Here is a 24611-nt window from a genome sequence, read left to right as displayed (position 1 = left end):
TAATAACAAAATGATTGTACATGTTTATTAACATTGCCATCTGTTCCTGTACATGTTGCCGTTTTCAAATCGATTCTATCTCTTATACTTTTTGAGAAAAATGCAAAGGAAAGAAATTGTTTCAAGGGGATATAACTCTCATAGGGGATGATGAAATCCTTTGCAGCCTCATATGGTAATACATCATGATTAGATCTACCTATTGTCCAAATAAAGTCATGATATCTTTAAAAACAACGAGGGGGGGCCATGTTGAAAAAAATCAATATAAGGGAGATAACTTCTCAAGGGGATGATGAAATCCTACAAAAGTTCATCTGGTACAACTTCATGATGAGGTCTATCGATGGTTCAAATTTGGTATTGATAACTGCAATAGAAGCGGTAGGAGGGCTTGCCAAAAAAATGCTGGAAGAAAAAAAAAAAGAAAAAAAAAAAAACATTAGAAAAACTAGTATCTCAATTGTTTGTAAAACAATTGAAAGGTCTTTCCTGTAAATGTGGTGTTTTCGTTATGTTCTTTGTACGAACTTTCGTTTGATATACGACAAGCATACCTTCTCAAACTTTCTGCTTTTAACACTTAATGACCTCATCCGCCTACATTTTTGAGATTGGAAGTATGATATATGTAACATAGAGTAGATGGGCTTTCATTTGATATGCGACAACGCCATGTTCTAGAAAGTTTGATTTTTGCACTTAATAACCCTATCCAACTAATTTTTGGAGGTCGGGAATTTGATATTTCAAATGTACACAGCATGACCTTTCATTTGATATACAACAACCCTATCTTAAAAGAAATTTTATTTTTTGCACTCAATGACCCCACCAAACGATTTTTTTGGGGACGTCAATTTGAAATTTGAAATGTACGCTTTATGTCCTTTCATTTGATATGCGACAACCTTACCATCTGATAAATTTGAATTTTTGCACTAAATGACCCAACCCTTCCCCCTGGAATGAAAAAGGGGTTTAAAATTTTTATTTTTAAGCAGAGTTTATTAAGACCTTCAATTTGATATATTAGATGACCCCATTTGACAAAGTGCCAAACATGATGCAATATCAACTATATAAATAGAACTTATGAAACTCACAAAGTCAATGCAAAACCGGAAAATTTCAAATTGATTTTTTGGTGTTTTTTTCAATGGAATGTTTTTGGTATTTGGTTAAACATATAACTATGTTAACCTCTTTAATTTCTTAAACATTTTAAGTGGTAAGCTGTTGTTGATTCAGAAATATATGCCGCTGCTTGCAAAATTACAAACTGCATTATCTCTAAAACGACAATAGATATCTCAAATCTGTTAAATGATAAATGATGTACAGTTGAAGGACAACATTATAGAAAAAGAATTGGGACAATTTTAAAGTTCAATAAGGTCACAATTAATCATCAAATATATGATGCAATATCAAACTTGAGAACCGGAAGTCGTGGAGACATGGGACTACCACCATTCAACTCAAGACCACTTGACCTTTCAAATATCACAAGGTCAAGGTCATAGTCTAATTTGAAGGTCAAGGTGAAATTTCATCATGACCTGACATTGACCTCAAATTGAAGGTCTTGAATTACTGATCATCTTTGCTGTTTATAGTAGGTTGATATCTGTTACCTTTAAAAAGATATACATACAATACTATACTTTTAAGAATCATCCTGTTGTAACTTTTGAACAGACAGTCGGACATTTTTTGACTTATCATATAAAATGTAGAGCTCGTCAAGAGGAACATTTTATACGCTGTATGTATGCAGCAAAGTCTTATCGTTTTCCTAATATGTAAGCTTGAAATTGCAGCGTAATTTTATTTTGCACTCTGTGACCTTTGACCTTGGATGCATATTAAAGGTCACATGAATTAAAGATAATTAGTGAAGGTCCCAAGTCTCTACGACATTTGGTTCTCGATATACAATTTTTCTAAAATTATGTACAATTTTTCAAGGGGAACAACTCCTTATAAGGGTTAATAACAAAATGATTGTACATGTTTATTAACATTGCCATCTGTTCTTGTACATAATGCCGTTTTCAAATCAATTCTATCTCTTATACTTTTTGAGAAAAATGCAAAGGAAAGAAATTGTTTCAAGGGGATATAACTCTCATAGGGGACGATGAAATCCTATTTAGGCTCACATGGTAATACATCATGATGAGATCTACATTATGTCCAATAAAGGTCACAATATCTTTAAAACCAACGAGGGAGGGCCATGTTGAAAATAATCAATAAAAGGGAGATAACTCTTAAAGGCGATGATGAAATCCTTAACAAGGTCATTTGGCAATACATCTTGGTGAGGTCTAGCGATGGTCCATATTTGGTCTTAATAACTTCAACAGAAACAAGAGGCGGGCATGTCAAAAAATGTTGGAAGAAAAAAAAGAAAAAAAAGAAAAAGAAAAAGAAAAAAAAACATTAGAAAAACAATAAGGTCTTTCCTCACGTAGGGGAAAGACCTTAACAATAAGGTCTTTCCTCACGTAGGGGAAAGACCTCAAAAAAAAACATTAGAAAAACAACTAGTATCTCAATTGTTTGTAAAACAATTGAAAGGTCTTTCCTGTAAAAGTGATGTTTTTTGTACGACCTTTCGTTTGATATACGACAAGCATACCTTCTGAAACTTTTCGCTTTTTACACTTAATGACCTCATCCGCCTACATTTTTGAGATCGGAAGTATGATATATGTAACACAGGGTTGATGAGCTTTCATTTGATATGCAACAACGCCATGATCTAAAAAGTTTGATTTTTGCACTTAATAACCCTATCCAACCAATTTTTGGAGGTCAGGAATTTGATATTTCAAATGTACACATCATGACCTTTCATTTGATATACAACAACCCTATCTTAAAAGAAAATTTATTTTTTGCACTCAATAACCCCATCCAACCCATTTTTGGGAGACGTCAATTTGAAATTTGAAATGTACGCTTTATGTTCTTTCATTTGATATGCGACATCTTTACCATCTGAGAAATTTGAATGTTTGCACTAAATGACCCCACCCGTCCCCCTGGGATGAAAAGTGGGTTTAAAATTTTCATTTTTAAGTAGAGTTTATTAAGACCTTCAATTTGATATATCAGATGACCCCATTTGACAAAGTGCAAATAATGATGCAATATCAACTATAAAAATAGAAGTTATGAAACTTACAAAGTCAATGCAAAACTTGAAAATTTCAAATTAAATTTTTGGCGTTATTTTCAATGGTATGTTTTTGGTATTTGGGCAAACATATAACTATATTAACCTCTTCAATTTCTTAAACATTTTAAGTGGTAAGCTCTTGTTGATTCAGAAATACATGCTTCCGCTCGCAAAACTTCAAACTGCATTATCTCTAAAACGACAATAGATATCTCAAATCTGTTAAATGATAAATGATCTACAGTTGAAAGACAACATTATAGAAAAAGAATTGGGACAATTTCAAAGTTCATCAAGGTCACCATTAATCATCAATTATATGATGCAATACTAAACTTAAGAACCGGAAGTCGTAGAGACATGGGACTAGCACCAATCAACTCAGGACCACGTAACCTTTCAACTATCACAAGGTCAAGGTCATTGTATACTGTGAAGGTCAAGGTGAAATTTCATCATGACCTGACATTGACCTCAAATTGAAGGTCTGGAATTACTGATCATCTTTGCAGTTTATAGTAGATTGATATCTGTTACCTTTAAAAAGATATACACAAAATACTATACTTTTAACAATCATCCCGTTGTAACTTTTGAACAGACGGTCGGACATTATTGGGCTTATTGTATAAAATGTAGAGCTCGTCGAGAGGAACAAATTATACGCTGTATGTATGCAGCAAAGTCTTATCATTTTCCTAATATGTAAGCTTGAAATTGCAGCGTAATTTTTTCTTGCACTCAGTGACCTTTGACCTTGACTGCATATTAAAGGTCACATGAATTAAAGATTATTGGTGAAGGTCCCAAGTCTCTACGACTTCTGGTTCTCGAAATACAATTTTTCTAAAATTATGTTCAATTTTTCAAGGGGAATAACTCCTTATAAGGGTTAATAACAAACAATTGTACATGTTCATTAACATTGCCATCTGTTCCTGTACATGTTGCCGTTTTCAAATCGATTCTATCTCTTATACTTTTTGAGAAAAATGCAAAGGAAAGAAATTGTTTCAAGGGGATATAACTCTCATAGGGGACGATGAAATCCTATTCAGCCTCACATGGTAATACATCATGATGAGATCTACATTATGTCCAATTAAGGTCATGATATCTTTAAAACCAACAAGGGGGGCCATGTTGAAAAAAATCAATAAAAGGGAGATAACTCCTAAAGGGGATGATGAAATCCTTAACAAGGTCATTTGATAATACATCTTCGTGAGGTCTAGCGATGGTCCATATTTTGTCTTAATAACTTCAACAGAAACAAGAGGCGGGCATGTCAAAAAAATGTTGGAAGAAAAAAAAGAAAAAAAAGAAAAAGAAAAAACATTAGAAAAACAATAAGGTCTTTCCCATGTAGGGTGAAACTTTTCGCTTTTTACACTTAATGACCTCATCCGCCTACATTTTTGAGATCGGAAGTATGATATATGTAACACAGGGTTGATGAGCTTTCATTTGATATGCAACAACGCCATGATCTAAAAAGTTTGATTTTTGCACTTAATAACCCTATCCAACCAATTTTTGGAGGTCAGGAATTTGATATTTCAAATGTACACATCATGACCTTTCATTTGATATACAACAACCCTATCTTAAAAGAAAATTTATTTTTTGCACTCAATAACCCCATCCAACCCATTTTTGGGAGACGTCAATTTGAAATTTGAAATGTACGCTTTATGTTCTTTCATTTGATATGCGACATCTTTACCATCTGAGAAATTTGAATGTTTGCACTAAATGACCCCACCCGTCCCCCTGGGATGAAAAGTGGGTTTAAAATTTTCATTTTTAAGTAGAGTTTATTAAGACCTTCAATTTGATATATCAGATGACCCCATTTGACAAAGTGCAAATAATGATGCAATATCAACTATAAAAATAGAAGTTATGAAACTTACAAAGTCAATGCAAAACTTGAAAATTTCAAATTAAATTTTTGGCGTTATTTTCAATGGTATGTTTTTGGTATTTGGGCAAACATATAACTATATTAACCTCTTCAATTTCTTAAACATTTTAAGTGGTAAGCTCTTGTTGATTCAGAAATACATGCTTCCGCTCGCAAAACTTCAAACTGCATTATCTCTAAAACGACAATAGATATCTCAAATCTGTTAAATGATAAATGATCTACAGTTGAAAGACAACATTATAGAAAAAGAATTGGGACAATTTCAAAGTTCATCAAGGTCACCATTAATCATCAATTATATGATGCAATACTAAACTTAAGAACCGGAAGTCGTAGAGACATGGGACTAGCACCAATCAACTCAGGACCACGTAACCTTTCAACTATCACAAGGTCAAGGTCATTGTATACTGTGAAGGTCAAGGTGAAATTTCATCATGACCTGACATTGACCTCAAATTGAAGGTCTGGAATTACTGATCATCTTTGCAGTTTATAGTAGATTGATATCTGTTACCTTTAAAAAGATATACACAAAATACTATACTTTTAACAATCATCCCGTTGTAACTTTTGAACAGACGGTCGGACATTATTGGGCTTATTGTATAAAATAAAGAGCTCGTCGAGAGGAACAAATTATACGCTGTATGTATGCAGCAAAGTCTTATCATTTTCCTAATATGTAAGCTTGAAATTGCAGCGTAATTTTTTCTTGCACTCAGTGACCTTTGACCTTGACTGCATATTAAAGGTCACATGAATTAAAGATTATTGGTGAAGGTCCAAAGTCTCTACGACTTCTGGTTCTCGAAATACAATTTTTCTAAAATTATGTTCAATTTTTCAAGGGGAATAACTCCTTATAAGGGTTAAAAACAAACAATTGTACATGTTCATTAACATTGCCATCTGTTCCTGTACATGTTGCCGTTTTCAAATCGATTCTATCTCTTATACTTTTTGAGAAAAATGCAAAGGAAAGAAATTGTTTCAAGGGGATATAACTCTCATAGGGGACGATGAAATCCTATTCAGCCTCACATGGTAATACATCATGATGAGATCTACATTATGTCCAATTAAGGTCATGATATCTTTAAAACCAACAAGGGGGGGCCATGTTGAAAAAAATCAATAAAAGGGAGATAACTCCTAAAGGGGATGATGAAATCCTTAACAAGGTCATTTGATAATACATCTTCGTGAGGTCTAGCGATGGTCCATATTTTGTCTTAATAACTTCAACAGAAACAAGAGGCGGGCATGTCAAAAAAATGTTGGAAGAAAAAAAAGAAAAAAAAGAACTAGTATCTCAATTGTTTGTAAAACAATTGAAAGGTCTTTCCAGTAAAAGTGATGTTTTTGTAATGTACTTTGTACGACCTTTCGTTTGATATACGACAAGCATACCTTCTGAAACTTTTCACTTTTTACACTTAATGACCTAATCCGCCTACATTTTCGAGATCGGAGGTATGATATATGTAACATAGACTTGATGATCTTTCATTTGATATGCGACAAGGCAATGTTCTAGAAAGTCTGATTTTTGCACTTAATAACCTCATCCAACTAATTTTTGGAGGTCAGGAATTTAATCTTTCAAATGTACACATCATGACCTTTCATTTGATATACAACAACTCTATCTTAAAAGAAAATTTATTTTTTGCACTCAATGACCCCATCCAACCCATTTTTGGGGGACGTCAATTCGAAATTTGAAATGTACGTTTTGTGTTCTTTCATTTGATATGCGACAACCTTACCATCTAAGAAATTTGAATGTTTGCACTTAATGACCCCACCCGTCCCCCTGGGATGAAAAGGGGGTTTGAGATTTTCATTTTTAAGTAGAGTTTATTCAGACCTTCAATTTGATATATCAGATGACCCCATTTGACAAAGTGCCAAAAATGATGCAATATCAACTATATAAATAGAAGTTATGAAACTTACAAAGTCAATGCAAAACATGAAAATTTCAAAATGATTTTTTGGTGTTTTTTTTCCATGGATTTATTTTGGTATTTGGTCAAACATATAACTATGTCGACCTCTTCAATTTCTTAAACATTTTAAGTGGTAAGCTCTTGATGATTCAGAAATACATGCCTCCGCTCGCAAAAACTTCAAACTGCATTATCTCTAAAACGACAATAGATATCTCAAATCTGTTAAATGATAAATGATCTACTGTTGAAGGACAACATTATAGAAAAAGAATTGGGACAATTTCAAAGTTCACAAAGGTCACAATTAATCATCAAATATATGATGCAATACCAAACTTGAGAACCGGAAGTCGTAGAGACATGGGACTATCACCATTCAACTCAGGACTACTTGACCTTTCAAATATCACAAGGTCAAGGTCATAGTATAATGTGAAGGTCAAGGTGAAATTTCATCATGACCTGACATTGACCTCAAATTGAAGGTCTTGAATTACTGATCATCTTTGCAGTTTATAGTAGGTTGATATCTGTTACCTTTAAAAAGATATACACAAAATACTATACTTTTAAGAATCATCCCGTTGTAACTTTTGAACAAACGGTCGGACCTTTATGGGCTTATAATATAAAATGTAGAGCTCGTCGAGAGGAACATTTTATACGCTGTATGTATGCAGCAAAGTCTTATCGTTTTCCTAATATGTAAGCTTGAAATTGCAGCGTGATTTTATTCTGCACTCGGTGACCTTTGACCTTGGGTGCATATTGAAGGTCACATGAATTAAAGATTATTGGTGAAGGTTCAAGGTCTCTATGACTTCCGGTTCTGAAAATAGAATTTTTCAAAAATTATTTATAAATTTTAAAGGGAAATAACTCCTTATAAGGGAAGTAACAAATTAGTTGTTTATGTTTATAAACATTGCCATCTGTTCTTGTACATGCTGTCATTTTCAATTACATTCTATCTCTAATACTTTTTGAGAAAAATGTAAATATAAAAAATTGCTACAAGGGGATATAACTCTCGAAGGGGATGATGAAATCCTATGCAGCCTCATGTGGTAATACATCATGATGATATTTACCTATTGTCCATATAAGGTCATGATATCTTTTAAAACATTTAAGGGGGGCCATGTTGAAGAAAATCAATAAAAGGGAGATAACTTCTAAAGCGGATGATGAAATCCTACAAAAGTTCATCTGGTAAAAGTTCATGATGAGATCTATCGATGGTCCATACTTGGTCTCAATAACGTCAACAGAAACAAGAGGCGGGCATGTCAAAAAAATGTTGGAAGAAAAAAAAGAGAAAAAAAAAGAAAAAGAAAAAAAAACATTAGAAAAACATTAAGGTCTTTCCCATGTAGGGGAAAGACCTTAAAAAGAAAAAACATTAGAAAAACAATAAGGTCTTTCCCATGTAGGGGAAAGACCTTAAAAACAGGAGAAAAACAATAAGGTCTTTCCCATGTAGGGGAAAGACCTTAACTAGTATCTCAATTGTTTGTAAAACAATTGAAAGGTCTTTCCTGTAAAAGTGATGTTTTCATAATGTACTTTGTACGACCTTTCGTTTTATATACGACAAGCATACTTTCTGAAATTTTTCTTTTTTAACACTTAATGACCTCATCCGGCTACATTTTTGAGATCGGAAGTATGATATATGTAACATAGAGTAGATGAGCTTTCATTTGATATGCAACAACGCTTTGTTCTAGAAAGTTTGATTTTTGCACTTAATAACCCTATCTAACTAATTTTTGGAGGTCGGGAATTTGATATTTCAAATGTACACATCATGACCTTTCATTTGATATACAACAACCCTATCTTAAAAGAAAATTTATTTTTTGCACTCAATAACCCCATCCAACCCATTTTTGGGAGACGTCAATTTGAAATTTGAAATGTACGCTTTATGTTCTATCATTTCATATGCGACAACCTTACCATCTGAGAAATTTGAATGTTTGCACTAAATGACCCCACCCGTCCCCCTGGGATGAAAAGGGGGGTTAAAATTTTCATTTTTAAGTAGACTTTATTAAGACCTTCAAATTGATATATCAGATAACCCCATTTGACAAAGTGCAAATAATGATGCAATATCAACTATATAAATAGAAGTTATGAAACTTACAAAGTCAATGCAAAACTTGAAAATTTCAAATTAAATTTTTGGCGTTATTTTCCATGGAATGTTTTTGGTATTTGGTCAAACATATAACTATATTAACCTATTCAATTTCTAAAACATTTTAAGTGGTAAGCTCTTGTTGATTCAGAAATACATGCCTCCGCTTGAAAAACTTCAAACTGCATCATCTCTTAAACGACAATAGATATCTCAAATCTGTTAAATGATAAATAATTTACAGTTGAAGGACAACATTACAGAAAAAGAATTAGGACAATTTCAAAGTTCACCAAGGTCACAATTAATCATCAAATATATGATGCAATACTAAATGTAAGAACCGGAAGTCGTAGAGACATGGGACTATCACCATTCAACTCAGGACCACTTAACCTTTCAACTATCACAAGGTCAAGGTCATTGTATACTGTGAAGGTCAAGGTGAAATTTCATCATGACCTGACATTGACCTCAAATTGAAGGTCTTGAATTACTGATCATCTTTGCACTTTATAGTAGGTTGATATCTGTTACATTTAAAAAGATATACACACAAAACTATACTTTTAAGAATCATCCCGTTGTAACTTTTGAACAGACGGTCGGACATTTTTGGGCTTAGTGTATAAAATGTAGAGCTCGTCGAGAAGAACATTTTATGCGCTGTATGTATGCAGCAAAGTCTTGTCGTTTTCCTAATATGTAAGCTTGAAATTGCAGCGTATTTTTTGTTTGCACTCGGTGACCTTTGACCTTGTGTGCATATTAAAGGTCATATGAATTTAAGATTATTGGTGAAGGTTCCAAGTCTATATGACTTCTGGTTCTCGAAATAGAACTTTTCAAAAAATATTTATAATTTTTAAAGGGAAATAACTCCTTATAAGGCTTAGTAACAAATTAATTGTTTATGTTTATAAACATTGCCATCTGTTCTCGTATATGCTGCCATTTTCAAATCGTTTCTATCTCTAATACTTTTAAAGAAAAATACAAATAAAAGAAATTACTTCAAGGGAATATAACTCTCGAAGGGGGTGATGAAATCCTATGCAGCCTCATATGGTAATACATCATGATAATATCTACCTATTGTCTAAATAAGGTCATGATATCTTTTAAAACATTTAGGGGGGGCCATGTTGAAAAAAATCAATAAAAGGGAGATAACTTCTAAAGGGGATGATGAAATCTTACAAAAGTTCATCTGATAAAAGTTCATGATGAGGTCTATCGATGGTTCAAATTTGGTATTGATAACTCCAATAGAAGCGGTAGGAGGGCGTGCCAAACAAATGCTGGAAGGAAAAAAAAAAGAAAAAAAAACATTAGAAAAACAATAAGGTCTTTCCTCGGGAAGAGGAAAGACCTTAAAAAAAAAACATTAGAAAAACAACTAGTATCTCAATTGTTTGTAAAACAATTGAAAGGTCTTTCCTGTAAAAGTGATGTTTTCGTAATGTACTTTGTACGACCTTTCGTTTGATATACGACAAGCATACCTTCTGAAACTTTTCGCTTTTTACTCTGAATAACCTCATTCGCCTTCATTTTTGAGATCGGAAGTATGATATATGTAACACAGGGTAGATGAGTTGTCATTTGATATGCGACAACGCCGTGTTCTAAAAAGTTTGATTATTGCACTTAATAACCCCATTCAACAAATTTTTGGAGGTTGGGAATTCGATATTTCAAATGTTCACATCATGACCTTTCATTTGATATACAACAAACCTATCGTAAGGAAAATCTATTTTTTGCACTCAATGACCCCATCTAACCAATTTTCGAGAGACGTTAATTTGAAATTTGAAATGTACGCTTTATGTTCTTTCATTTGATATGCGACAACCTTACCATCTTAGAAGTTTGAATTGTTGCAATACATGACCCCACCCTTCCACCTGGGATGAACAAGGGGTTTAAAATTTTCGTTTTTAAGTAGAGTTTATTGAGACCTTCAATTTGATATATCAGATGACCCCATTTGACAAAGTGCAAAAAATGATGCAATATCAATTATATAAATAGAAGTTATGAAACTTACAAAGTCAATGCAAAACATGACAATTTCGAAATGATTTTTTTTGTGTTTTTTTCAATGGAATGTTTTTGGTATTTGATCAAAGATATAACTATGTTAACTTCTTCAATTTCTAAAACATTTTAAGGGGTAAGCTGTTGTTGATTCAGAAATACATGCTACCGCTCGCAAAACTTCAAATTGCATTATCTCTAAAACGACAATAGATATCTCAAATCTGTTAAATGATAAATGATCTACAGTTAAAGGACAACATTATAGGAAGAATTGGGACATTTTCAAAGTTCACCAAGGTCACAATTAATCATCAAATATATGATGCAATACCAAACTTAAGAACCGGAAGTCGTAGAGACATGGGACTACCACTATTCAACTCAGGACCACTTGACCTTTCAAATATCACAAGGTCAAGGTCATAGTATACTGTGAAGGTCAAGGTGAAATTTCATCATGACCTGACGTTGACCTCAAATTGAAGGTCTTGAATTACTGATCATCTTTGCAGTTTATAGTACGTTGATATCTGCTACCTTTAAAAAGATATACACAAAATACTATACTTTTAAGAATCATCCCGTTGTAACTTTTGAACAGACAGTCGGACTTTTTGAACTTATCATATAAAATGTAGAGCTCGTCGAGAGGAACATTTTATACGCTGTATGTATGCAGCAAAGTCTTATCGTTTTTCCTAATATGTAAGCTTGAAATTGCAGCGTAATTTGTTTTTGCACTCGGTGACCTATGACCTTGGATGCATATTAAAGGTCACATAAAGTTAAGATTATTGGTGAAAGTCCCAAGTCTCTACGACTTCCGGTTCTGGAAATAAAAATTTTCTAAAATTGTTTACAATTTTTCAATGGGAATAACTCCTTATAAGGGTTAATAACAAAATGATTGTATATGTTCATTAACATTGCCATCTGTTCCTGTACATGTTGCCGTTTTCAAATCGATTCTATCTCTAATACTTTTTGAGAAAAATGCAAAGGAAAGAAATTGTTTCAAGGGGATATAACTCTCATAGGGGACGATGAAATCCTATTCAGCCTCATATGGTAATACATAATGATGAGATGTACCTTTTGTCCAAATAAGGTCATGATATCTTTAAAAACAACGAGGGGGGGCCATGTGGAAAAAAATCAATAAAAGGGAGATAACTTCTTAAGGGGATGATGAAATCCTACAAAAGTTCATCAGGTAACAGTTCATGATGAGGTCTATCGATGGTTTAAATTTGGTTTTGATAACTCCAATAGAAGCGGTAGGATGGTGTGCCGAACAAATGCTGGAAGAAAAAAAAAAGAAAAAAAAAAAAAACACTAGTATCTCAATTGTTTGTAAAACAATTGAACGGTCTTTCCTGTAAAAGTGATGTTTTCGTAATGTACTTTGTACGACCTTTCGTTTGATATACGACAAGCCTACCTTCTGAAACTTTTCGCTTTTTACACTTAATGACCTCATCCGCCTACATTTTTGAGATCGGAATTTTGATATATGGAACAGAGTAGATGAGCTTTCATTTGATATGCGACAACACCATGTTCTAGAAAGCTCAGTGTATAAAATGTAGAGCTCGTCGAGAGGAACATTTTATACGCTGTAAGTATGCAGCAAACTCTTATCGTTTTCTTAATATGAAAGCTTGAAATTGCAGCGTAATTTTTTTTTGCACTCAGTGACCTTTGACCTTGGGTGCAAATGAAAGGTCACATAAAGTTAAGATTATTGGTGTAGGTCCCAAGTCTTTACGACTTCCGGTTCTCGAGATACAAATTTTCAAAAATTGTGTATATTTTTTCAAGGGAAATAATACCTTATAAGGGTTAACAACAAAATGATTGTATATGTTAATTAACATTGCCATCTGGTCTTGTACATGTTGCCGTTTTCAAAAGGATTCTATCTTGAATACTTTTTGAGAAAAATGTAAAAGAAAGAAATTGCTTCAAGGGGACATAACTCTCATAGAAAATGATGAAATCCTTAGCAGCTTCATATGGTAACACATCATGATGAGATGAAAAAAAAAAAAAAACATGCGAAAAACAATAAGGTCTTTTCTCGGGAAGAGGAAAGACCTTAAAAACATTAGAAAAACAATAAACAACCTTACCATCTGAGAAATTTGAATGTTTGCACTAAATGACCCCACCCGTCCCCCTGGGATAAAAAGGGGGTTTAAAATTTTCATTTTTAAGTAGAGTTTATTATGACCTTCAATTTGATATATCAGATGACCCCATTTGACAAAGTGCAAATAATGATGCAATATCAACTATATAAATAAAAGTTATGAAACTTACAAAGTCAATGCAAAACATGAAAATTTTAAATTGAATTTTTGGTGTTTTTTTTACATGGAATGTTTTTGGTACTTGGTCAAACATATAGCTATGTTAACTTCTTCAATTTCTAAAACATTTTAAATGGTAAGCTCTTGTTGATTCAGAAATACATGCCTCCGCTCGCAAAACTTTAAACTGCATTATCTCTAAAACGATAATAGCTATCTCAAATCTGTTAAATGATAAATGATCTACAGTTGAAGGACAACATTATATAAAAAGAATTGGGACAATTTCAAAGTTCGTCAAGGTCACAATTATTCATCAAATATATGATGCAATACCAAACTTAAGAACCAGAAGTCGTAGAGACATGAGACTAGCACCATTCAACTCATAACCACTTAACCTTTCAACTATCACAAGGTCAAGGTCATTGTATACTGTGAAGGTCAAGGTGAAATTTCATCATGACCTGACATTGACCTCAAATTGAAGGTCTTGAATTACTGATCATTTTTGCAGTTTATAGAAGGTTGATATATGTTACATTTAAAAAGATATACACACAATACTATACTTTTAAGAATCATCCCGTTGTAACTTTTTAACAGACGGTTGGACATTTTTTGGCTTAGTGTATAAAATGTAGAGCTCGTCGAGAGGAACAATTTACACGCTGTATGTATGCAGCAAAGTCTTATCGTTGTTCTATTATGTAAGCTTGAAATTGCAGCGTAATTTTTTTTTTGCACTCGGTGACCTTTGACCTTGGGTGCATATTAAAGGTCACATGAATTAAAGATTATTGGTGAAGGTGCCAAGTCTCTATGACTACTGGTTCTTGAAACAGAATTTTTCAAAAAATGTTTTTAATTTTTAAAGGGAAATAACTCCTTATAAGGGTTAATATCAAAATGATTGTATATGTTTATTAACATTGCCATCTGTTCTTATACGTGCTGTCATTTTCAATTAAATTCTATCTCTAATACTTTTTGAGAAAAATGCAAATAAAAGAAATTGCTTCAAGGGGATATAACTCTCAAAGGAGATGATGAAATCATATGCAGCCTCATATGGTAGTACATCATGATGAGATCTACCTTTTGTCCAAATAAAGTCATGATATCTTTTAACACATTTTGGGGGGACCATGTTGAAAAAAATCAATAAAAGGGAGATAACTTCTAAAGAGGATGGTGAAATCTTACAAAAGTTCATCTGGTAAAAGTTTATGTTGAGGCCTATCTATGGTCCAATTTTGGTATTGATAAGTCCAATAGAAGCGGTAGGAGGGCGTGCCAAAAAAATGCTGGAAGAAAAAAAAGAAAAACTAGTATCTCAATTGTTTGTAAAACAATTGAAAGGTCTTTCCTGTAAAAGTGATGTTTTCGTAATGTACTTTGTACGACCTTTCGTTTGACATACGACAAGCATACCTTCTGAAACCTTTTCGCTTTTTACACTTATTGACCTCATCCGCCTACATTTTTGAGATCGGAATTATTATATATGTAACATAGAGTAGATGAGCTTTCATTTGACATGTTTGATATGCGACAACGCCATATTCTAGAAAGTTTGATTTTTGCACTTAATAACCCTATCTTACTAATTTTTGGAGGTCAGGAATTTGCTATTTGAAATGTACACATCATGACCTTTCATTTGATGTACAACAACCCTACCTTAAAAGAACATTTATTTTTTGCACTCAATGACCCCATCCAACTCATTTTTGGGAGACGTCAATTTGAAATTTGAAATGTTCGCTTTATGTTCTTTCATTTGATATGCGACAACCTTACCATCTGAGAAATTTGAATGTTTGCACTAAATGACCCCACCCGTCTCCCTTGGATGAAAAGGGGGTTTAAAATTTTCATTTTTAAGTAGAGTTTATTAAGACCTTCAATTTGATATAGCAGATGACCCCATTTGACAAAGTGCAAATAATGATGCAATATCAACTATATAAATAGAAGTTATGAAACTTACAAAGTCAATGCAAAACATGAAAATTTCAAATTGATTTTTTGGTGTTTTTTTTCCATGGAATGTTTTTGGTATTTGGTCAAACATATAACTATGTCAACCTCTTCAATTTCTTAAACATTTTAAGTGGTAAGCTCTTGATGATTCAGAAATACATGCCTCCGCTCGCAAAACTTCAAACTGCATTATCTCTAAAACGACAATAGATATCTCAAATTTGTTAAATGATAAATGATCTACAGTTGAAGGACAACATTAAAGAAAAAGAATTGGGACAATTTCAAAGTTCACCAAGGTCACAATTAATCATCAAATATATGATGCAATACAAAACTTGAGAACCGGAAGTCGTAAAGACATGGGACTATCACCATTCAACTCAAGACCACTTGACCTTTCAAATATCACAAGGTCAAGGTCATAGTATAATGTGAAGGTCAAGGTGAAATTTCATCATGACCTGACATTGACCTCAAATTGAAGGTCTTGAACTACTGATCATCTTTTCAGTTTATAGTAGGTTGATATCTGTTACCTTTAAAAAAAATATACACACAATAATATACTTTTAAGAATCATCCCGTCGTAACTTTTGAACAGACGGTCGGATTCTTTTGAGCTCAGTGTATAAAATGTAGAGCTCGTCGAGAGGAACATTTTTTACGCTGTAAGTATGCAGCAAACTCTTATCGTTTTCTTAATATGAAAGCTTGAAATTGCAGCGTAATTTTTTTTTGCACTCGGTGACCTTTGACCTTGGGTGCAAATTAAAGGTCACATGAACTTAAGATTATTGGTGTAGGTCCCAAGTCTTTACGACTTCCGGTTCTCGAGATACAATTTTTCAAAAATTGTGTATATTTTTTCAAGGGAAATAACTCCTTATAAGGGTTAACAACAAAATGATTGTATATGTTAATTAACATTGCCATATGGTCTTGTACATGTTGCCGTTTTCAAATGGATTCTATCTTGAATACGTTTTGAGAAAAATATAAAAGAAAGAAATTGCTTCAAGGGGACGTAACTCTCATAGGGAATGATGAAATCCTTAGCAGCCTCATATGGTAACACATCATGATGAGATCTAACTATTGTCTAAATAAAGTCATGATATCTTCAAAAACAACGAGGGGGGGTCATGGCGAAAAAAAAACAATAAAAGGGAGATAACTTCTAAAGGGGATGATGAAATCCTACACAGCCTCATCTGGTAATACCTCATGATGAGGTCTACCGATGGTCCATATTTGGTCTTGATAACTCCAATAGAAACGAGGGGAGGCCATGTCAAACAAATGCTGGATGAAAAAAAAAAAAAAACATGCGAAAAACAATAAGGTCTTTCCTCGGGAAGAGGAAAGACCTTAAAAACATTAGAAAAACAATAAGGTCTTTCCTCGGGAAGAGGAAAGACCTTAATAAGGTCTTTCCTCACGGAGAGGAAAGACCTTAAAAACAATAAGGTCTTTCCTCACGGAGAGGAAAGACCTTAATAACCAATGGCAAGTACTGATCAGAATTTCCGATTTTCATTTTGGATGGACAAGCACAAACATAAATTTGGACAAACAAGTTGTATATCCCCTCCCTCCCCCGCACCACACACTTTTGTACCTATCCTTGAATCATTGTACAACAGCATCACTTTTTATATAACATCTTCTTTTTAATATTCTATTATTAATCAAAATGATAAAATTAGTAACCTGGTTATTTTTGTATTACACTTCACATCAATATTGTCAAATTAGTAAACTGTTTATTTTTGTATTGTTTTTACGTTAAAATGTCGGTTGTCGATAGGTTAATACGAGGGGCATATATTATACGCTCTTCAATTGCTTATATTTCATTACCCTTAGCGTAAATGTCATGTAATCGAAAGTTCATCAGTTTTTAATTGACAATGGTACACATACATTTGAAGAATTGATCAGGTTGAAGTTGTTAAATAATTTCAGGACTCATTTCTGTACCTAGTATCACTATTAATTTTTTTTTTATACAAACAATGTCTATTTTCTACAGGTTTTAATTGATTTTGTTATTATGCTATTGAACTCAGAAAGTTGTAAAATTATAAATGAAATTTACCTCATGCAAAGCGTTGTTTACAAATTGCTTGCATGACATCCGTGAACTTTACTAGTGATGTAATTCTAAAAATAACTTTGCAATATATTAATAGTTCAATAGAATAATGTGAAGGTCAATACACAACAGAATAAGTATGTATCAGTATATTGATTTAAACAGCTTCGTGTTACAATTATATTCGAACGATTGTTATTTATCTAAAATTATTATGTGAAAAAAACTTACATATAGAAAAAAAATGTTGTTCCAATAACATCATTATATATATATTATCATATAAATGAATACGTCAGCAAGTCTACAAATGAGTGGTTATAATACTCGGTTATTTTCCGGAAAAGATCAGAACCAAACACACAGAATCAGCAAAGGAAATTGGAAGTGAGATTGATAAATACACAATAATATTTTTTTTTTATCAGTGACATACTATTGTGTTATTCACCATTGGTGTTAAACATTTAAAGGCTTCCGTTTGTTTAAAATACGCTTTACGTGCTATTTTATTAAGGGAATTTATCGTTGTTCTTGATTGTCCGTATGCGTAATTTACAGATCAGTGTGCATTTCGATTTTGTCATGCCCTTAATATGTTATTGGGTGCTTAATATGTATTTATTTTTGTAATTTTAATTACAAAGTTTTTTTTATAGAATAGCCAATTAACTTCAAAAACAGAAGGAGGGGGATAGGATTTTCCTTCCTAAACAATATTCTGATCCCCAATTTAAAGACCAAAATATCCGATGAAGCAGCTGAAAAAAATTATCCCGAATCAGATTGAGTTGTACATTAAAGTGTGACAATTCATCGCGTTTTAACTCAGACAGAAAAGATAACAACTATATACCCTTAATGTTAAATGGTCACTCCCTTACTACTTAATGGTGGTTTTCTTAAAGCTAAAAGGATTTTATTTCATTATTTTATTATATATTAACTAATCTAAATCAACTGAAGTATTAGTAAGATCAATATAATTTTCTTTTAAAATAATTATTCATACACATATTTATTTATATTTGAAGATATTATTCGAACAAAACAATCGTTCACGTGCAGAATATCAGACAATACTAAATTGGTAAATATATGTATATTTTCTTTGGTAGCAGGTAAATTGGTTTACATATAGGTCATTTTCAACCCTTGGTAGAAAGTGGGAACAAACATTTATTCAGAGGTGGTAAACTCATTACAAGTATCTTCCGTCTGGCTTTATCAATTATACAAATAGAATACCCAGGCGAAGAGTGGAAGTTTGTTATTGTCCCAGAGCGGGATTTCCTTTAAAAGCATCAAAACCGTCAAACTCTCTTTTGTCATATATCGATCTGTGTTACAGCAAGGAGGAAAAAACGTAAAAGAGACCATATTTCAAAAAACATCCGTTTCCAATCTTGCATGACTCAAGAATGAATTAAGAAAGACATATGTGCATAAGTATTAAGTATTTATATCTGCCTTAACCATGTTAACAGATAAAAAAGCATTCAATATCAAAAAGTTCTGTTCTGATATGATAAGCTTGTAGTTTCAGCCAAAATAACAATAGAAAGATAAAAGGTTAGTTACATTGATATACGTGCTAATCTTATGAAACATTGGAATTCAAAATAAACATTTGGCGGTTATATTAAGGATGTACTTAGATGAGGTTTTGGAATTCGTGTCAAATTTTCGGACTCCTTGGTGTTTTCCCATATAAAACAAGGTACAATATTTTGCCCCATAACACCCATTCATTTTTTCATATAAGACCAAATACCTCATGAAAGGTCATTTACCAAAATTTTAAAAGATTCTTAATTTTCTTTCTTTTGTTTGGGACCCAAATGATACCAATGCACATAAAGTAAAAGTCTGAGAAAGCCCTTTCCCGCCATATTTTAATCTCTCGAAAAGGAGTTCCATGACCTATCAATATTTTTAGCTTATTTTTATCCTGAAAGAATCATCTACAAGCTTATAGTATCACTTTTAAATTCTTGATTTATTAATGTTCACCTAACCTCATCCTTAAGGTCAGGATACTGCATAACAGTGTTTTTTTTAAACATAAATTATTTGCAGGACATTTGATACATGATACAGGAAAAAACAGTTGACTTTATGCCTTGTTCTTTCTAATAAGATTGACAAAAATACACATATATTTTTCTTCTCTCTCTCTCTCTCTCTCTTTGATGACGTGTGTTCGCTTTTTAAATTTGTAGCAACAACAATAGTACAAAAATGACTGTTACGATAAGCATTGATTGAAACTGAAACTTCCGATGTATAAAGTCTATTAAAAGTTAAGCACCACCTTAATATAACTGCATATATTTTTTAAACTATTGGGAAACATATTTATGTTTGGTGTTATGAATTGCCTTTAACACACACTAAGAAAATGCATTACGACCAAAAGGATTGTCTTAAACTTAACTCCGATAAACCCGTCAAGCAAATTTTTATAAAAGGTCATCTGCATTTTTACAAATACACTGTTTTAATAATTTTAAAGCATCTGCCTACTGTCCCGCGTACATGTGAAATTTGACCTTCTTCAAGTTATTGTGTAATTCGGCAAGAATTTATATGTGGTTGAACGTTTGCAAGCAATTGGCATGTCAAATGCCAGTAGGAGCACTAGGTAACTATTTCATTGTTAATCACACCGTCATTGTCAGACTTTTAAAACAGGAATTGTAAATAAAAGACCACGGTCCGGAAGAACCCGTTTAACTACTCGTCGTGATGACAGACTGCTTATTCGTCGTGCTAAAGCAAACCCATTTACTCCTTCATCGTAGGTTGGAATTTATAAAATTTTTATAATGTCTTTTTGTAGAGATTTTTATTGCTATTTGGTAATTAATTGTTTGAAAAAAAAATAAAATCACAGTGAAACTTAAATTCCGTTTCTAATTTTTGTAATTTGCACTGTTTTTATGAATGCAAAACGTAAATGCATAGAATCTGAACAAGTGACAAACTGAAGTTTATGCTTTGTTTATGGTATACGTAAGCAAAATTGCTGCATGACTCTTTTCTATTTTTTGAGGAATAGCTGATTTTTTTTAATGAAAAAAAATGTCGATGAAATACAGATGCATGTAAGTGGTTCTTAACTTTTTGCGGACTGTATATAAAGGTGAATCAAATACCGTATAGCGGGTTATTTTCGCAGGTGTGATTTAGCGATTTTCATTGAATAAGGTACACGCAATATTTTGGTGGTTTTTATTTTGGCGGATTCAAAACTTTTATGAATACCTTTGCATGTGCCGTGTTAAAGTGGCGGAATTTATTTTTGCGATTTTGTTATATACGCAAAAATAAGCGAAAATTTGCACCCCGCGAAAATAACCCGTTATACAGTATATCTTCACGTCATTCTACAACTGGAAGGTAAGCAGAAATGAACGCTTCGTAAATTTAGCGGAAGTCATCACGAGTTGGTCGACCGTTTGGTAATATTCGTTTCACAGATAATAGCGGATATGTTCTAAAAGTGTCACTACAAACCCATCTCTTTTTACAAATGTGACCTATCGAATTTGACTTGTTACCGGGTTTGTACTTACATGAGCAAAACAAATGGGTGCCAAATGTGGAGCAAAATCTGCTAACCCTTCCGGAGCTCCTACTATTAGAAAAAGAAAAACATGGTTCCGGTAAAGTCATTTGTTATATTGGCTCATTTGTCTCTATTCTGCACACCGAATTCCGTTCCTCCTACACTTTAAAAAATATATCATGGAATGGAAAATATTCTTATCACATCTGTATACGTTCGCATATCTTCCGTATTCTTTAAATTGTGTTGGTCTTTTTCTTAATATCAACTCTGATTTTAGGAGGTTTGCTTGTCATGTTTTGGATTTTTTGTCAGATTTTCGGAATCCTCTAGTTTTATCCATTTGAATGCCTTAAAAAAATTGCCCATTGACCCCCATTTTTCTTTTTATAAATCGTTTACATGTTTAATGATAAGCCATCTGTAAAAGTCTTATAAGATTTTAATTATTTTTTTCTAGTTTTTGAGAACTTAATTTTGTCAATGAAAAAATTATGCAGAGACAAGAAAGAACATTTTAAGTGAACTTTATGCTTTTTCAGTAAATCTGCTCTGTTGTTTCTTCTATTAATCCCCTTTCAATATCAACTATTAGTTTGTAACTGAGAAGCGAATCTGTCTTAAGATAATTTCTTCATTCTGTACGTCCCTTATTTATGTAATCAGTATTGCATTCCCTTATTTTTTTATTTTCAACAGTTTTTCATTACACTTTTTCACCGTTTTTTATGTACATTTGTAATTTATATTTTTTTCATAATTTTTCTCTAACATGAATCTATTTGGCCTTTAACAATATTTATTTTGTAAATCCCACCAGTCCCCCTCATTTGACAATACATAATGGAAAAGTATAATGTATACGTATACACAATATATTTCATTTATGTAGTACGAAAACACGACGATAACTGTTTAAAGATAAGGATCCATTAAAACGTTTAATCCAGCTGCAAATGTTTGCACCTGTCCTAAGTCAGGAATCTGATGTACAGTAGTTGTCGTTTGTTTATGTAATTTATACGTGTTTCTCGTTTCTCGTTTTTTATATAGATTGGACAATTGGTTTTCCCGTTAGAATGGTTTTACATTAGTAATTTTGGGGCCCTTTATAGTTTTTTGTTCGGTGTGAGCCAAGGCTCCGTGTTGAAGGCCGTACATTGACCTATAATGGTTTACTTTTATAAATTGTTTTTTTGGATGGAGAATTGTTTCATTGGCACTCACATCACATCTTCCTAAATCTAATAACACATACACATATAAGTATACATGTATAATATTTTAAACATGTAATGTCAACTTTCTGTTCAATGTTTCCACATAACTTTAAAGTTTTATGTTACCATGATATTCTATAGAACTGGTGACATAGGAGGCATACAGACCATATTCATACTTGTTACATGTATTATTAACATTTCTGAAACAACGATGGATACATTTCAAGTATTATCAAGTGTAAAAACAAATTAAAACTGGATAATGACATTAAAAAAGTTATTTCGTGTGAAGTAACGCACACGCAATATTGTTCTATTTGTATTAGTACATGGCTTTGTTCGCAAAGAGAAAAAATAACGTCATCTTAGAACAGCACCTCATTATATGAAACTTTCAACTTTTTTTTATATGCTTACAATCTCAGAATTTTCGTTTCCTATCAAGTGCATTATCACTCAGTTGCATAGTATTTATAGGCGTCCTCGTATGATGGCGGTAGTTTCTCTAGCGAATATGATGGATGATTTTGCTGCTGGTGCAGACGGAACCGGTCTGCTATTGTTCCCCGGTATACAAATGTGTTGCTGCGGTTGAAGTATTGCTGCATGCGAAGGCGATGCATGGTTACCCGTTTCTCCTGAGGAGTTTGTTGTATTTGTGATCTGGATAACATGTCGAGGATTTCGTGAAATCAAAGTTGAATTGTCTCTAGGTTCTGTATTTCTTCTGTTCCTCATTGCTAGAAATGAAAAGTTTTGCATTACATGTTAATGGAAATCAAAACTCTAATATATTTCAGATGCTTGTTGTTAATACCTTTGTATTACAAATAGCAAACAAAATCAATGCAAACTGACGTTCACTAAACAATTTAAAACACATTTAAAACTAAGCCAACATTTTTCATCTTTATCTCATAAACAATTTTAGATATTATAGTTATCATTAAAAATTAGTAAAAATTGTCATTTACGAACAAAATGTCTTTTGAGAAGTCTATTCAGGACAATTAAAACTTAAGTTAGAAAACGGAAACGAATATTTCAGCAATTTCCCATTTGTAAATGAGCATAATTTTAGAACAATAAAAGCGACGCCACCAAAATTTAAACTTGATCTGTGTTTTGTAGTAATAAGCATTGTTAATCAGTTTCAAAAACAGTGGATTGAGGCAAACTAAAGTTACAGAAAGGAAACAAAATAGTCAGGTTATTTTACGTTTGTAAAGGGTATAACTCTATAATACTTAAAGTGACGCCACCAGAATTCAAACTTGACATGTGTTATAGGTAAAAGAATTTTGTAAATTTTATAACAATAGGTTGAGGCAAACTAATTTTGAGACGAACGTGATCAATGAATTGTTAATACCTCGTCTCGCTGTCCTCTGTTCCCTCCTTCTTTTACATTTATATCTGAAAAAAACATGTACCAACATATCGCCACCACGACAAACGACATCAATGTAAAGAGAAGTATAAGTGTATCCCTTGTACTCAGTGATGAGTCCTTATCATTGTCACTAAAATGTTTTGTCCATGAAGACCATTCTGTAAAATATAGATATAAAATAATTTGAAAGTACAATACAAATCAGGACTCAATAAGGGATAAGCATAACTAAACTACTCTTGAAAATGAACCACTTGTATCAAATGTACGTTTTTTATTGGTGTTGATTGTTAACAAAAATATGGAAACCATAAAGAACAATCACAAATAATTGTCATATAGTTTGTCATCAATTAATGATGATATCTTTGTTTCGGCATGGTACCTATATATGCCCTTTTGACATGTAAAATGGTACATTATGTTTGCCAATGCAGAAAGCTATCAACAAGATACAAACCGACATGAATGTAATCAATTATTGATCATTATGTGACCCTTATCAAGTCCTTGTATTGATAACTTTACATGTAGTTTTTATTTTTTGCGCACATTTTATGTTTTATTTTAAAAATTATTTGGGAAGTTATGATTAACAAAGATTAATTACCTCTTTATATAGAATTAAAAACATCGGCCACTAGCAACTCAAAAATTTGAATCAACACTACGAAATTAAAAAACAAAGTTTAATCTATTTCAAAACATCACTAGTAATATAAAAAAAAATCCAACCAATAAAGCAAGGACACTTAGTC

At 32.5% G+C, this 24611-nt stretch overlaps 1 long non-coding RNA gene across 2 annotated transcripts in view; it reads right to left on the bottom strand.

The window, feature by feature from the left end:
* Positions 1 to 18054, bottom strand: part of LOC143083532 (uncharacterized) — a 69336-nt gene extending 51282 nt beyond the window's left edge. The window contains exon 1 of one of the 2 annotated variants that reach the window (XR_012980769.1): positions 17898 to 18054. This is a non-coding gene — a long non-coding RNA (uncharacterized LOC143083532). Of the gene's footprint in view, positions 1 to 17669; positions 17750 to 17897 lie in introns of those variants that run through there. The other variant, XR_012980768.1, reaches the window with a different exon arrangement.
* Between the last annotated feature and the right edge of the window lie 6557 nt (positions 18055 to 24611).

The sequence above is a fragment of the Mytilus galloprovincialis genome, chromosome 7 (assembly GCF_965363235.1).
Source record: "Mytilus galloprovincialis chromosome 7, xbMytGall1.hap1.1, whole genome shotgun sequence".
NCBI lineage: Eukaryota > Metazoa > Mollusca > Bivalvia > Mytilida > Mytilidae > Mytilus > Mytilus galloprovincialis.
Note: the sequence above shows the minus strand (reverse complement) of the source record. Positions and strands in the feature narration are given on the sequence as shown.